Source organism: Tauraco erythrolophus, chromosome 2, assembly GCF_009769465.1.
Source record: "Tauraco erythrolophus isolate bTauEry1 chromosome 2, bTauEry1.pri, whole genome shotgun sequence".
NCBI lineage: Eukaryota > Metazoa > Chordata > Aves > Musophagiformes > Musophagidae > Tauraco > Tauraco erythrolophus.
In genome coordinates this window covers 20,418,498-20,432,127 of record NC_141466.1, presented here as the reverse complement: position 1 = coordinate 20,432,127, position 13,630 = coordinate 20,418,498, and the positions used below count along the sequence as shown (strand labels likewise).

General features: G+C 46.4%; 1 protein-coding gene across 1 annotated transcript in view; it reads left to right on the top strand.

Moving 5' to 3' along the window:
• Positions 1–13,349, top strand: part of FOXO3 (forkhead box O3) — a 93,077-nt gene extending 79,728 nt beyond the window's left edge. Inside the window, 1 exon segment of the mRNA XM_086631268.1 lies at positions 13,314–13,349. The gene's annotated coding sequence lies outside the window, so the exon portion shown is untranslated.
• The last annotated feature ends 281 nt before the right edge of the window (positions 13,350–13,630 follow it).

The following is a 13,630-nucleotide window of genomic DNA, read 5'->3' as shown; positions in this document are numbered from 1 at the left end:
ACATTTGAACTTGTAAACATTGTTTCTGTCATCCTTTTGTGATTCTGCAGGCTCCTGCCCATACGTCTGCCTGCTCACACGTACATCTTCACTGACTCATAGGATAGGTGCCACACAAAGTGCCCTTTCTCCTTTGTTATTTATTAGTATAAGGGAGTAGATTCCAAAATATAGTAGGAATGAAAGGTTAGCTATAAATTATTGAAAGTGTTCTGTTAACTTCAGAATAGTATGTAGAGTATCCCAGTGGTGAGGTTAAATGAGGCATTCATTCAGTTTGCAGCTTACTTCCAACTTTCTTATTTTCTGGATCAAGGATGGAAAGAAGGAGTTGGTGTCATTTGACTTGACGGTGTGTAATTTGCCCCTTTCATCTTTGAGTTTTCGTTCTCTGTTTCACAGGGAAGCTTTGCAGTAGGTGAGCAGCAGTGGTGGACCTCCTGAACATCCTGTGTGTGTGGAGAGCCCACAGGAGGAATAGGCTACAATCTGCCATCTGTGAGGGAGCACAAGACTACACAGGAGTCCTCCTTTCAGTCCTTCTGCAAAGGTGCCTTGCTCCAGTGGAGCAGCTGTTTTGCACGGTCCTTTCTTTGTTGATGGGAGGCTTTCCTCTGGTTCTTTCTTTCACATCTTCTCGCAGAAAGTGAGATCATTGCAGGGCACAGCCAGGGGACAGGCTGCGGGGACAGGCTGTAGAATCATAGAATCATAGAAAGGTTAGGGTTGGAAGGGACCTTAAAGATAATCTAGATCCAGCCCACCTGCCATGGGCAGAGACACCTTCCACTAGATCAGGTTGCTCAAAGCCTCATCCAGCCTGGCCTTGAACACCTCCAGGGATGGGGCATCTGCAGCTTCTCTGGGCAACCTGTTCCAGTGTTTCACCACCCTCACTGTAAAAAATTTCTTCCTTATATGTAATCAAAATCTCCCCTCTTTCAGTTTAAAGCCGTTTCCCCTTATCCTGTCACTACACGCCCTTGTAAGAAGTCCCTCTCCAGCTTTCCTGTAAGCCTCCTGTAGGCTGCTAGAAGGCCCTGGAGCCTTCTCTTCTGTTCTAGAGAGGATGCCATGTCCTGCTGACCCTGTGCAGGACAGCAGCTTGGCAAGGCCAGGGCCACAGCTGAATTCTGGTTTTCCTTCAGTTCCAGTGCTGAAGAATTTAAGAAAGAAAGGGGGAAAAAGGGATTGACTTGTGAGCCGGGACACAACAACTTGCAGAAGGTTACGCTTGCTGACCAGTTCTCTCTTCGTCCAGATGCCTGAGCTGTTTGGATTTAAAAACCCTTTTTGCATTAAAAAATAGATGTTATTGACAGCTTTGCTTGACACAGGCAGATAAGGCAGCCTGCTGCTTTCGTGTCTTTGTTGGCTGTGTACAGGTAGAAGATGCCTGCGGCCTCGGCAGCGCAGAGGAGGCACGCCACACCTCCTCCTCACCGGTGCTCGCCACCGCCTCCTCACCCCAGCCCATGCCGGTCACGGAAAGCATAGCTACCGTGATTTTTCAGGCTGCTCCCTCTGAATAAAGGAACTGACACATCTGCGCGAGCGGAGTCTCACTGCAGAGGACAGATTTATTAACGAGACAGCTCTCCTCAGCGGATTACTGTCCAGTCATCTGTGGAAGCCTCTTTCCCTCTTTCCGACAAGCGGACCGGCTGCTGCGAGGTGCCTCCAGGATCAGGTGCAAGCGCACATGATTTCTGCTGAGCTGGTTCGTCATGCACCCTTCCTCGTCTCTTGAGCAGCGCTGTTTGAGAGTTTGCCTCCCTGTGAGCATCCTGTTTCGATAGGGGCACCTCGCCCGGCATCGGATGCGAACGTTCTGCATTGCTTTCTGGGTTACTTCTCCACCTCACTGTAGCAATAGGGACCCCTGAATTAAAATCTTCTCTCTGCAGCATTCATCATCCCCGTTAGTGAATCTTTACCGCTTGAAGGTTGGGAGGAATGCTTCTCAGCAGAGCAGCATGGCGCTTGCTCGTGCTAAATCCGTCTCACAAGGGCCCAGCCAGGTGCATTTTGCAGGCAGGCAGAAGCAGTTGGAATGGGTTATTGGTGTACCTGGGAATAGCCAGTCCTGTGTTTTCCATGAAAATAATGAGAAACGTTGGAGTCAGTTTTTGGGAAGAAAAGAAAGAAGCCAAATACGTAGGTATTTAATTTATACATACTTTAGGTATAGAGGGGGAGTTTACTTTGGAAGGAAATCAACTACAGTTTCTTCATAGAGGAGGTGAAAAAACCCATGCAGGAGACATCACCATGGTGGATTTAGGGGCTGTGCACGTTTGCTGCACGTAAGCCTGCACACAATCCCTGGAGAGAGCCTTGCCCAGTCCCACCGCACTGGCCCTGTGCCCTGAGGCTGGCCATGCCCAGACTTTCTGAGGGCTGTAATTAAGGCATATAACAAATTTGGGGTTGTTTTGTGTTTGGTTGTGTTTTTTTTTCTCTTATAAGAAAGGAAGGAGAAAATCAGTATGCTTTTTTCTTGCTTTATTCACTCAGCCATAATTTTCCCCTCGTTAAGCTGGCTGGGGCCTCTGTTCCTCTACCTCTGCCTGCTTCCCAAGAGCACTGGACATGCCCTCTACCCCACTCAGATAATCATCCTCTTGGTTTTTCAGCTTGTTTATCAATAAATAAAGATGTCACTATTCCCTTGCCAGTCTCTAGAATACCTTTTATTTAGAAATTAATGGGTCCTCTCTCAGCCTGGGGTTCCCACAGCTCCGTGCTTTGCTCCGTGGTCCTTCTCAGCCGGTGAGTCCTGAGGGACTTGACGTTCGCAAAGAGTAGTCCCAAAACAGACTGGCAGGGGAGACCTTTTGGGACATTTACAGCTACCTGGAACAGTCAGGAGCTGGTGATCGACTACTTCTTGGGCAAACACTTCCTCCAGCATCAAAACTCATCCAAGAAGGGGTTTTACCTCATTTATTTCAGTGATCCAGTTTACAACAGCGGTGTGCAGGCAGTGATGCTGGCAGGGCTTGGGCAGGGCATGGAGGATGGCTCAGCGCAAGCAGGGCAGGAACTTCTTGAGCTGTTTTCACCGTCTGAAAAACTCATCTAGCTGCATCTTCCGAGGGAGATTTCCATGGGATGCCTCTGGGCTCTGTAGCAGAGCTGTGCTGAAGTCACATTGACTTGTTTGAAAATTACAAGTAAAACACTTAACAGATCAGTTAAAGTCACTCATTTTGCCATAGCGTCATCTAGGTCCCACGTCATCTTACTGTAGCAGTAGTGTGCACAAGCTACTAATAGCTATGTCATGTAACGTTCACACAGTTTGATGAATAACATCTCTGATAAAGCAAAATCCCTAGGAAACATAAACAAAATGCCTCTTGGTAATTTCATTAGTCCATATCAGTTTGGACTCCCTGCCGATTTGTTAATTGGCGTTCAACCTGTTTCTGGGTGAAATTCATACCAAAGAGGAATGCATAGGTCTGAGGATGACTTACTGTTCACTACAGCACCATCATAAAAGTTGAAGTAGATAGCGAAAAGTTCTCTATTTGGATGGAGTTTGAATCAGAGGCCTCTAGACAATAGCCATGAGGAAGATTATTTTTATCCTTTACCAGAAAGCTTGTTTTCTGCTCATTAAAGCCGAAGTGTGGAAACTAGAATCAGTGGACCTCTTGCCTGAGGATACTGACAGCCTCAGGACCATAGCTGCACTTCCTCCTCTCTTGTTTTCAAAAATGAGGTATGAGGGGTAGGGCTGGCAGGTTTCTTACACAGAGCCAAGATGGGGCTGACTGCCTTTAAAAAATCTAAAGGAAATTCAGGAGCAGCAATTCTTCTGCTTCATTTCTAGCAGGTTAGTGGTTGAAGGCGGGTCGCAGGCTTCTAACATTCCAATGTTGTTTCAGCCAGTCTGAGTTTTGAAAGGTGGTTTTGTGACTAGCTGAGCATCACAAGCGCCAGGTTTCGTCTTTGAACAAAAATATCTATGTAGAAAACGTATTTCGGTGGGAACAGGGATGTCATTAACTCCAAGGAGGGCCTGCCCTGAGCAGGCTCCTTGCTCCCAGGCACAGTCTAGCAGCACGGGAGCAAATTCTGGTGCTCGTGGGCACTGGGGAGGAGGAGAGGGAAAAGCTGGGCAAACCCCACTGGGGCTGCCCCCGTGCAGTCCTGCTGGCCGCAGTGCCCCTCGAAGCCCCTTGCGCTCGGAGGTCCAGTCCGATGCTTGCAGAGATGCTGTGGCTTTTGCTGTGTGAAGGCAGCGGGAGCTGACACATAAACGTGATGGATCACTCACTTCTGGGGTTGGGCTTTTTGGTTTCGGTGTTTTTTTGATCGGGGTTTGTGTTTTGGGGCTTTATTAAAAAAAGATCTGTGAAAAACAAGATTGCCTCAGCAGGGTTGTGTTGTGAGTGCACGGCAGCTAAAGCCAGAACAGCGGTCTGATCCTGTGGTTTTGGTATTCTTCTCTTGGTGTTTTATATAGATACGTTTTTTAGTACCTCATGCTTCATCATGTGATTCAGCAGCAATAATTAGCAGAAACTTGCTGTCCCTGCAGATGCCAGATTACAGGATGACATACTCTCAACAGATGACAGCACAAACTGATATTTTTAGAACAGGCCGCATCAACTGGTCTCCCCAGTGCTTTCCTCCCTGGATCAGCAGCACGCAGGTTTTATTATCGAATGAGTCTCCACAATAGTCTTTTTCATGTGAATGAGCTGTAATGATTGTTTAGAGCTGCAGATCAGTCTTAGTCCCCAGACGTGCTGTGGCCTGATAGCTGGGGTGGTTATAGGTGGTTTTTCTTTCTTCATTCCTTTGAGACAGACTTTTAAATGCCCTCCTAGAAACATATTTTCTTGAAGAAGCATGTAGTAGGAGATCCTTTTTAGAAACCTAGCATCATGCAGCTGAGGAAGGGTTGAGGTCTTTTTTTCATAGCTGTTCAGCACTCAGCCAAGGTGATGAACTGACAGCTGGAGAGGTTTAAGTCTTCTTGTGTTGATGACGGCCAAAAACCACAGGTACAGCATAGGCAACAGGGGTGCACGTGTTTGAGTAGTACCATACGTAAATAGCCAGCTGTTCTCTCCCGGCCTGGGGAGGGAGGATGAAGGAAGGACGCTGACGCAATGCTCCCCTGGGCTCCCGATGCCACTGCTGGAGAGTCTCCAGCAGGATGCTCCATCAGCGCTGCCCCTGATCAAGTCCCACGTGGTGCCTGAGGACACCAACCTCATCAAGTCAGGTACCTGTGGCTGGGTGGTGGGAATGCTCCGCTCTGGTCCAGTCTGTGGGGGCTGTTTAATCAGCTTTTCCACTCAGGTTACCGCACAGGATGGCAGTTGTTGGAGTCTGGCGGAGCAGACATCTGCTGAGGGGTAACGGGATGGAGACGCAGCTCAGCTAGTGGAGGCTGCTGTGTAGCCACGGTTGTCTGCGGTTACCCCAGGAAAAAAGCCATTTTTCCCAGATGATGCCGTGGACAATGGCTTGCGTTTGTGTGCTTTTACAGCTGAGCTGAGTATCTTGGCTGTTATTTTTCCCTTGTAGTGCCTCCTTTCTGCTGGCTTTAGTGGGCAATTTATTTCATACAAATGTAGAGAAAATCAGATTTTGAGGAAGGACCTTCCATCTCTTGCCTTTTCTACCACTTGTAAGTCATGATAGATGATGTCCTACCTTATATCAACATGGTTGCATTCCTTTTGTGCAACATGTGTGAGCATTATTGGCCTGTCATTTCAACTTACTGCAGAGGAAAACGAGAAGACTTCATAGCAGGGAGGATGTCTTTAAAATAGGCTTGGTACCTGGCAGAGAAAAAGAAGAAGAAACTCTCTGTGAAGACATTCAGAATAAAGAGTACACAGCATGTTTCCATAGTACTATAAACCCATAATTCAGGATGTTTCCAGCCATGTTTCCAGCTTTTTACTCAAAAAAAAAAAGGGCTCTTATTCCTCAGATTCAAAAGTGCATACAAATCCTTCCCTGGTCTTGCACCAGTGCAGTAGTCATCCATCTATTGCTGATCCACAATAGAGGTATCCTTCCCAGTGCTGTCCAGTGTCTAAAGAAAGAAGTGTTATTCCAGCCTATGTACTTTACTCCTAACAGAAGATGTATTTTGCGAGCATTTTGGCCTTCTTCCTCTGTTCCAGCAACATCCTGCCTAAAGGGTACTGTGTTGAACACCCAGGCTGATGTCTCTCAATCAATGGCAGCGTCACCCAGAACTGTCAGGATTTCCATCCCACTCCTCAGGCCCCTCAACAAAAGGCCGGGAATAAAATTACCATAAGGTTGTCAAGTAAGAAGCCTAGAGACCTTGTAGAGAGATGATGTCTTGTATCTAAACTCTTCTCTGTTGACCAAGGCAGTGGATTGAACCCAGCCAGATTGATGGTTCTCAACAGCAACTGGGTATTGGCAGTGCTCGTGCTGGAAAGCTGGCATAACTGCACACTGATGTGTCTGTAGGTGTAAAAACAAATGTGTCAGCCTATGATCTTCTTGTATGGGCAACAACACAGTGACATATGTCATGGAGTCTGCAGGTACCTGCTTCTCTTGCAAGCAGGTACAGGATTTCCAGTGTATTTGCTTGTTTAGTATCAGGTCCTGATATGTTAGGAAAACCCTGATCTACTTTTCCTTTTGAGTGTGTGAGTGTAGGGGGACCAGATTCTCTCTGGGTGTCTCCTTTTCATCTGTAAAATGGCTTGAAGGGACCTTACCCACCTTTGAGGGTGAAATGAACTTCCCAGAGGAGTGGTGGACTCTCCCTTGCTGAAAGTACTCCAGACTTGACAGCGCCCTGAATAACCTAACCTAAGGCTCTTCCTTCAACAGAAGGTTGGACCAGATGATGCAGAGTCCCTTCCAGCCTGGACTTATTCTATGATTCTGTAGACAAGTGGGATATCAGAATAAGACACATATCAATGCCTATGGCACCTCTCTACAGTTCTGGGCAAGCCTTTCGTCTCAGGGAGCTGATACAGAGTGAGAAAATGATCATCTGTCTTTAGTTACATGTACTTCCAAAATACTTGATTGTCTGCTATGGTTTGCAAAGTTTCTTGGAGTGGAAGAGTAGCAACAGAAGACAGAGAGACGCTTTCGTGCTTTACGTGCCTGTGCAAGTACCAGCACAGCAACTTTTTAGCTCCCATAAGTCTTAGTTCTGTTCCAGCATTCTTCCTCTTTCCATCCTTCTCCCTCACTTTCTGCCCCCAGTTTTGAACTGGAAAAGATCTATTTTTGTGAGTAGAATAAGAGAGAAAAGTGAAGTTGCAACATGCTTGAAAGTTCAGGCATTAGAAAAAAGATACATTGTTACAGCTCTTTTTTTCCCCTCCGGCTTCGCACCCTGACCTCAGAATTGTCTCTCGTCACAGAGCCATCCTAGTGCAGCGTACGCTAAGCCTACAGGGTGTCACTGCGACACACCTGCCGTGGCATTGGGATTCATAGATTTCATAGCTTTCATAGATTTCTAGGTTGGAAAAGACCTTAGAGATCATCCAGTCCAACCGTCCCTAATCTCCCATTAAACCATATCCCTAAATAGTTCATCCACCCTTTTCTTAAACACATTCAGGGATGGGGACTCAACCACCTCCCTGGGCAGCCTATTCCAGTGGCTGACAACCCTTTCAGAGAAGAAATACTTCCTAACATCCAACCTGAATCTCCCCTGACTAAGCTTATACCCATTTCCTCTTGTTCTATCACCCGTCACTAATGTAAAGAGCCCTTCCCCCACCACCCCACCATCCCTTCTCAAGTATTTGTAGGCCGTAATCAGGTCTCCCCTCAGCCTCCTCTTCTCCAGGCTAAACAGCCCGAACTCCCTTAGCCGCTCCCCATAAGTTTTATTTTCCAGCCCCTTCACCAGTTTAGTCGCCCTTCTCTGGACCCACTCCAGGAGCTCAATATCTCTCTTAAAGCGAGGGGCCCAAAACTGGACAATATTCCAGGTGCGGCCTCACCAGTGCCGAGTACAGGGGCAGGATCACTTCCCTATTCCTGCTGGTTACACTATTCTTGATACACGCCAATATCCCATTGGCCTTTTTGACCACCTGGGCACACTGCTGGCTCATATCAAGCCAGTAGTCAACCAACACCCCCAGGTCCTTCTCCGCCAGGCAGCCCTCCTTATTTTTGTCCTGCTTAAACAAAAAATCTCATGTTGCAGTTTTGTCCTTATAGAAGGATTGGCCACAATACTTGTCTTCCTTATTTGTTTCTAAGCAAATAGGATGTATTCTTCAGCCTTGAGCTGTGAAAACCTCAGGCAGAGTATTAACTTTTAGCTACACTTAATCAAGTCTTGCTTTTTGAGCCTACCCCTATTTTGGAATAGATGCTGTACAACTGGTAGTGATGACAAATCAAGGGCAGAGGCACTGGATCGAATGTACATCTGGCACTAAAGGACGCAAGTTTCCTTCAAAATGTTTGCATCCCCAGTCTCCGGACAGTAAAAGTAGTTATTGAGATTTCCTGTCCCTGCGGAGCCATAAGGAGTGGTACCCAGGGAAAACACTTGTTTTACAGACCTTCTTCAAGATGCAATCCACTCAAGAAGCCTTTCAGTCAAATCAGGAGGTGCTCAGGAAGTTGCCATACAGAGGAGCTGTGTGTTGATACATGCAGTGCTGCAGGCCTGGGGAAGAGTGGCTGGAAAGCTGCCTGACGGAAAAGGACCCGGGGGTATCGGTTGACAACTGGCTCAGTATGAGCCAGCAGTGTGCCCAGGTGGCCAAGAAGGCCAATAGCATCCTGGCTTGTATCAGAAATAGTGTGGCCAGCAGGACTAGGGAAGTGATCATCCCTTTGTATTCGTCAATGGTGAGGCTGCACCTCAAATACTGTGTTCAGGTTTGGGCCCCTCACTACAAGAAGGACATTGAGGTGCTGGAGCGTGTCCAAAGAAGGGCAACGAAGCTGGTGAAGGGTCTAGAGCACAAGTCTTACAAGGAGCAGCTGAGGGAACTGGGGTTGTTGAGCCTGGAGAAGAGGAGGCTCAGGGGAAACCTTAGCACTGTCTGCAACAACCAACCTGAAAGGAGGTTGTAGCGAGGTGGGAGTTGGTCTCTTCTCTCAAGTAGCAAGTAATAGGGCAAGAAGAAATGGCCTCAAGTTGCACCAGAGGAGGTTTAGATGGGATATTAGGAAAAATTTCTTCACTGAAAGGGTTGTCAAGCATTGGAACAGGCTACCCAGGGCAGTAGTTGAGTCCCCATCCCTGGAGGTATTTAAAAGACATGTAGATGTGGTGCTTAGGGACAAGGTTTGGTGGTGGTCAGTGCTAGGTTAACAGTTGGGCTCCATGATCTTAAAGATCTTTTGCAACCTAAACTACTCTACGATTCTATTCTAGGATTCTATGATAGTGTGATTTCTTATACCATAATTATGTAAAGGAGCACATAACTTTTAACAAAAAACTGCATATGCTGATTGTTATGTAGCTTAGTGATAACTTAGCACCAGTGCACGTTATCTTGCTCTTGGGGAGCATCGATGCATCACCTTTCTATTCTGAATAAATTTCCAGTGCTGCTTAATTGGCACCATTGGGAATCAAAGGGAGAAAGTAACAGGCAGCAGATGATCCTTCAGAGCTACTCTGATGGTGCACAAGCTGGTGTGGGTCTTGGGAGACCACTGTCCGGTTAAGTGGTGGAATGATGTGAAAGAGAAGTGAGGAAATGTTGCTTGGAGGGAAATTTCAACTAACAGCTTGGCCACAAAGCAAGAGTGGCATTTATAACTGATCAGTGGTAAGGCAGAGGATGGGAGGGCAGAGAAAAGGACAGAAGAAAGGGGCATCTCATGTCTTACATAATGGCTTGCAAGTTGAAGAATTAGAAAACAGAGAAATATTTGCTTTTTGGTGTATATTCCTCCACCAAATAGGATAAACAGATGTAGTACCTAGGGTTCAAAATGTCTGTGGGGTGTGACAAAGCAGGAGTTCATCTTCCATTTAATGTTTTTTTCTGTTTCTGTTTTAAACTCGTTATTTGTACCAACCACATGCATATATGGTTGCATAAGCTATAGTTTGATATAGTACTATTGATTCTTCTAATGTCCAGCAGTTGTGTCTTGTTCCAGCCATCTGTACCTGAGGAATCAAGACAGCCATAGTGGAATGGCCTCTACTTTCTGCATGTGACAGAACCGAGGTATCAGCTCAGTCGTGAAGACTGCACTTCAGGATAAAGTCTTCACTTTCTTCAGAAGAAAGTCTTAAGAAAAGATTAAGAAAAAATGTCTAAGAAACTTTGAAGAGAAGATCTTAAATTCCTTCTTCCTTTCCATGCCCTGATGATTGAAAACGGGCTTCAGGTTTTGGCAGAAGAGCTTTTCACGGGAGAAATGAATTTTCCAGGGAGTGGCTTGAGAAGTACAGGCAGAAGATGCTTTTCAGTACTGCTCTATTTGAAAGTCCCCCCCCAGCCTAAGAAACAAGAAACCATGCCACCTGTAAGAGGTGACTCTATGACTTTGCTGTGGCAAGTTACCAAACACTGCTCTAACCCACCAAGCTCTGTTAGACTTCACCTTTCTTGTATCCCTCCTGAGCTCTATTCTCTATATTTTTTTCATCACTCCTGTGCTCGTACTTCTGCTTCTCTTTTCCCCCAAAACAGGACCCAATAGTAAAGGCCAGGAGAAAGGATAAAGTGGGGGACTGGTGTACTTTACTTGGAGAACTGCCTGTTGCCCTTAGAGGACAGCATGGTCCTGGCTCACCGAGGAGAAACCCCATCTGCCCCTGCAAAATCCTCATCCAGAGGATGAGCTTTTCCCACAGCCATTGGGAATGGGAGAAAACCTCGTCATGGCTCAGGATGCAGCTGGAGATATTGGGGGCAGAGAGAGGGGACCACTGAGGAGTTGTGGTTGAGGATCACTGATAAATGGGGATGGAACTGAAGTGCTTGCTTCCCTGCCTGATTTGGTTTTCGTTGCTGTGAAGCAGCAGGCCGCTCACATCAGGGTTAACTGAGGCTTTTTTGTGGCGAGACAGAAAGCGAGAGTGTGTGGGTCTGTCACGGCTTTAATGGGGTAATTTGAAGGCAGGCAGGTTAAGACTTCGAACTACTTTTCATTTTTTAATCCGTTTGCAAGTCCATGTAAACAGAGCTGTGAAAAATGGAGCATGTTTGGTTCTGCTATGAGCAAATTTCACCTCAGCTGTGTGTCTGTTTCCTAAACGTTGGCGTTGTCTGAAGGATGTCCGCTGGAAAAAATACCGGGCAGTGCTGCTTCCACAAACAATGCTCATGAGCATACCGTCCTCCAGTTCTTTCTTTTGTCACATTGTTTCACAGTATAATATTTACATACGTTTTTAGTTTAAATGTTAAACACTGCCCTGGTACTTCATCAGGAGTTTCTGTGCTCATTTACTTTTAATTTACTGCTCCGTTCAAAGTCAGCAAGACTTCTCACGCATGCCAAAGGTAAGCCCACACTTGGTCTAACTGGTGGCTGTGTGAGAGTGAGCCGGCTTGCCTGGCCATGGCATGTGGGACCCGAGCCTTGCCTTCGAATGAGCCTGGGCTTTGGGAAGTCACCTGTTTCCAGCCCCCCTGGTGCCAAGGCTTTGAGGAGAAATTTGAGCCTCATTCGAGCCACTAGCCAGGTTTCACTGGGGGCTTACCAGGCCTGTCGGGTTATCTTCTGCTGACCTTGTTACGGCCATCGGGACACACTTACCAAATGGAGTCGTTGCCAGGCAGTCACATTAACGAATGGCTAGCGTTAATTTGCCCTTTGAAAACGAAGAAATCAATATGTTGATCCGGTCGGAAATCCCTTTATCACAAAACAGTCTACCCCAAACCCCTCCACGTAATTAAGGCTAAAGCCAAATTTTGTTGGGTGAAACGTGCAATCTGTCTCTCCCTAAGCTGTGCTGAATGAAGTTCTCCCCTAATGGCGCAGGGAGCAGCTGTCGCGCTGTTGCTCTAATAACCATGAGACAAAATGATTATATTTCCATCAGTCATTTAGCATTACCAGAATAGGTCATTTTAATAAAATGTTATCATAGGATCAGTGCCTGGCACCTTAGAAAGGAGAGGGCAGTGATGGAGAGTCATCTCGTGACAGCCTCTGAGTGATCCCCTTGCAGGAGATGCTGATCCGGATTGAATCCAGCAGTCCCCCTAAATCCACCATTTTTATGAGAGTGTTTGATACCAGGATCTTTTGAGAGTAAAGACAGTCCGTAATCAACTTAAATGGCTTTTTGGTTTCAGGAAGTATCCCCTTGTTCTTGCACTGTATAAAAAATCACCAATCGTTCATCTTGGGGAAAATCCTCAACAGGTTGTAAGTGGTGTGGAGGACTAAGCCCTGGTTTCAGAAGCCATTTCGGAGCCAGAAGTTACATGTCCAGCAACGCGGATGGCTACCAAGTCAGTTTTCTGAACATGTAAAAGGGTTTCATGGGACTGTTTAAATGCATACTCTTCCCAAAACCCTGCTTGGTTCCTGCCTCTGTCTTTAAGCCACTGAGTATGTTTGAAAACCTGACCCCTTGGCCCCCTTGGTTTAAATGTTCATCTGTTTTCAGTGTTTTACCTACTTACCATGTCCCTTCGTGGTCATCTCTGTGCTGCATCCAAGATATCTCTCCAGTGTCCCTCTGCAGAGAAGTTCACGGCAACAGAATAAGCTGGACCCTAACCCCCATTTTTAAAGCTGGATGGACCCTACCTGTTGATGGTCTGTCATATGATCAGGAAAATGGAGAACTACGAAGTCCAACCCGAAATTCGTTGCTCCTTACTGTTTCTCTTGGAGCAGCCTCCTTTGTCTGTCCATCAAGGGTGGTGGTTGGTGTCCAAATGCTGATGAGATTTGTCCAGCTTTTGGTCATGCTGAGAAAGGATGATCGTGAAAAATGGAGAAAAGCTGGAGGATCCTTCCATGCTTCACCTGGAAATATGCTTAACAAATAAACGATACACTGGGTTTTCTGTAAATCAGGCTTGACCATTGTTTTTCTTTGGAGAGAGGGTTTTTTTCTTTCCTGCTTGGGAGCAGCTGAGCTGGCAAAGAAGCACACTCAAACCTCGGCAAGGGAGAAGCGTTTGAGGCAGGGTCGTGGTGCAACTTACTCCTTACTATGAGTTTGAAGCTTCTGGATGCAAACAAATCAGACTTGCTTGTCAGTGTAAGCTGTTGTTGGGTTTGGAGTTTTGCTTGGTTGCCTTTTTTGTTGTGTTTTTTTCCCTACATGCAGCAGCCTTACTGTCTTTCTTCTTCTTCCTCTGCAGGCCCTCAAACTGACACGAGATGTAGAGAGAGAACCCTTTGCCAAATCTGCTGTCAGCAAGTGGACAGTGATACTGTTTACAGCTTACTACCTTGTGAACCTGCGTTATTTTCCTAACGAAGCAGACTGTTAATAGGCCCGTTACTGGAGTGAAGATCCTCCTTTTTTTCTTCTCTTTTTTTTTTTGAAATTGAACTCATCCTGAAGTATGCAAAATCTTCCTTTTCTGGGATGGCCAAGCACCTGCTGTGGAGACAATGTTCAGCACCATCCTGTTGAAAACACACTGTGTATCCTTACAGTAGTTACTTGTCAATG